This window comes from Balaenoptera borealis (assembly GCF_965194805.1).
Source record: "Balaenoptera borealis genome assembly, contig: HAP1_SCAFFOLD_2502, whole genome shotgun sequence".
Classification (NCBI taxonomy): domain Eukaryota; kingdom Metazoa; phylum Chordata; class Mammalia; order Artiodactyla; family Balaenopteridae; genus Balaenoptera; species Balaenoptera borealis.
The window spans coordinates 1-2942 of record NW_028121829.1 but is presented as its reverse complement, the minus strand read 5'-3'; the positions used below and the strand labels follow the sequence as shown (position 1 = coordinate 2942).

General features: G+C 35.1%; 1 long non-coding RNA gene across 1 annotated transcript; it reads right to left on the bottom strand.

Annotated features, from left to right (window-relative positions):
* Positions 1-1214: 1214 nt before the first annotated feature.
* LOC309622409 lies at positions 1215-2822 on the bottom strand. Its single transcript, XR_014240837.1, has 2 exons — positions 2770-2822; positions 1215-2733 (listed from the first exon to the last, which is right to left on the bottom strand). It is a non-coding gene; the product is annotated as an uncharacterized lncRNA (long non-coding RNA).
* Between the last annotated feature and the right edge of the window lie 120 nt (positions 2823-2942).

Below are 2942 nucleotides of genomic sequence, written 5' to 3'. Positions count from 1 at the left end.
GTAAAGAATGCTGTCATGAACAGTGGGGTGCATGTATCTTGAATTAGAGTTTTCTCTGGATATATGCTCAGAGAGTGGGATTGCTAGATCATATGGCAACTCTATTTTTAGTTTTTTAAGGAACCTCCGTACTGTTTTTCATAGTGGCTGTACCAATTTACATTTCCACCAATTTAGAATTCATGGAGATCTAGGGAGAAAGTGAATATGAAGATGCAGCTGAATGGGTTTCCAAAATCATGGTAAATAGTGGAAAATCACAGCAAAATATAACATTAACAGATGGAGTTTTCAATAAAGTAGCTATAGTAGGTATCTATGTAGATTTCAGTGTAGTTATAATACATAAGGCAAATGTAATGTAAAGGGGGGAGGGTAAGGGGATCTATTAAGGTGAGGTTTCTACATATCAACTGAAGTGGTAACATAATGATTCTGAGTATTGATTCTCAATAGACTGTGGAAAGTTAAGTAGGCAGTTTGTAATCCACAGAGCAACCACAAAAATATTATGCAAAGAGATATATTCAAATTCAGAATAGAAAATTAAAATGAAATACTAAAAGGCATTCAGATAAGCCAAAGAAAGGGGAAACAGGGTAATGAAAAACAGAGAGGACAAACAAAACATGCAAAATAAAGTGGTAGATCTAAATAGAAACATATCAATAATTAATTGTCAACGGTCTAAATACATAACTAAATGACTTAGATCGTCAGAATGGATTTATAAAACAACAAAAAACAAAAATGGCCCAACTATATGTTGTCTACAAGAAACTCCCTTCAAATATAATGATATAGGTAGCTTAAGAGTAAAACAATGAATAAAAATACACCACGCAAACACTGATCAGAAGAAAGCAGGAGAATCTATAGATTCTTTACATTATCAGACAATGTCGACTTGAAAGCAAACACAGTTACCAGGGATAAATAGAGTCAGTCAATTCACCCGGAAGATACAACAATTTTAAATATGTATTATATCTAACAACGGAGTCTTAAAATACAAGAGGCAAAACTGACAGAACTGAAAGGGGAATAGACAAATCCACAAGTATAATTTGGGTCTTCAATACTCCTCTCTCAGTAATAGAATTAGTAGACAAAAAATTAGCAAGGTTATAGATGAACTGAACACCACCATCAACCAACTAGATCTAACTGACATTTATACAACAGTCCACCCAAAAACAGCAGAATACACACTCTTTTCAAATGCACATGGAACATTCAGCAAGATAGACTATATCCTGAGTCATAAAACAAACCTTAACAGCTTAAAAAAATTGAAACCAAACAGAATGTGTTATCTGACAATAATGGAATAAAATTCTAGAAATTAATAATAGAAAGATAACAGGAAAATCTCTAAGAACTTGGAAACTGAGCAACACATATCAAGTTAATTCATGGGTCAAAGAGGAAGTCTCAAGGGAAATCAAAAATACGTAGAACAGAAATCAACTATACTTCAATTAAAAATACATAGAACAGAATTAAAATGAAAATAAAAGTGAAAACCTACAGCTATCAAAATTTGGGAGTCAGAAGACAAATAGGTCGTTGTCAGGGTTGAGGTGGGGAGAATGGGTTGACTACAAAAAGGCACAGGAGAATTTTTTGGCATAATGGAACTCGTATATCCTGATTGTGGTGTGGTTATACAACTGTATACAAGTGTACATATACAAGTGTGTGTACTTTTCAAGACATAGAACTGGACACTGAAAGGAGTGAATTTTATTTTCTCTAAATCATACCTTAATGAAAACAATTTAAAAAGCACACATCTTGTTAAATGAAGAACATAAGTAGCAGATCAGTGTTATTCTGTGATTCCAATTTCATATCTAACAAACAAATCAGTTAATGTGTAAACCATTGTATCTATTTACGTATGTGTATTTCAATATGCACAGAAAAATGCATGCCAAATACAAATCAAACAATAGCAGTGGTTACCTTTGGGGAGTGGGATGCAGGAATATGGATTAGAAAAGAGACTTTCACTTTGTCCGGCTGTGAGGCATTTTAAACCACACATAAATTATTTATATTTATAACCCATTATGAAACAATATATATGGGAGATATTCTGATAGACAGTGAGGGTACTGAGGAGAATAAAAATAATATTCATTATATACTTAAAACACATTTGTCTAACTCTCCCTTCCACTAAAATTAATTCAGGAACGATAATTAACTCCATATGGTTTATGATCTAAAAATGCAAAAAATAAAATCAAGTTCAGTGGATACAGCTAAAAATTTAAATAAATGTGAACTATGTTCCTGCAGAATTATAGTTCATTAAGGGAAGATGTTATGCCCTTGGTGAATAATAATGGTATCTTTTAAGAACATCAAATGATCAGGAACTGTGACTGGGTATGATTATAATAGGGAAAATGTTATAGGGGAATATGGACCTCTTGTCATGAACAATTTCCAGGTAGGTTCTAACCACTTTTTTTTGGTATCCTGTTCTTCCCAATGGCTGTCATTCTTTTAATGGTTGTCCCCTGCCTCCTTCCTTCCTGTCTCAGTTAGAACCTACTAGGCTAGGCCCTACTCCCTGATTTCAAAGCTTACTACAAAACTACAATAATCAAAACAGTGTGGGGAATGCCCTGGCAGTCCAGTGGTTAGGACTCCATGCTTCCACTGCCAAGGGCGTGGGTTCAATCTCTGGTCCGGGAACTAAGATCCTGTCTCAGTTAGAACCTACTAGGCTAGGCCCAAGATAGGCCCAGTTAGAACCTACTAGGCTAGGCCCAAGCCTCATTATATGCTCATTGTAATATATTAGCATATGCCAAATGACACAGCCACCTGCACCATGACAGTTCCCAGGCCATAAAAGGCCAAAAAGTGGGCAGTGGCCCAAGTCCTGGAATCCCCACCCCTTCTCCAAAATAGTTGGAATAATCCTC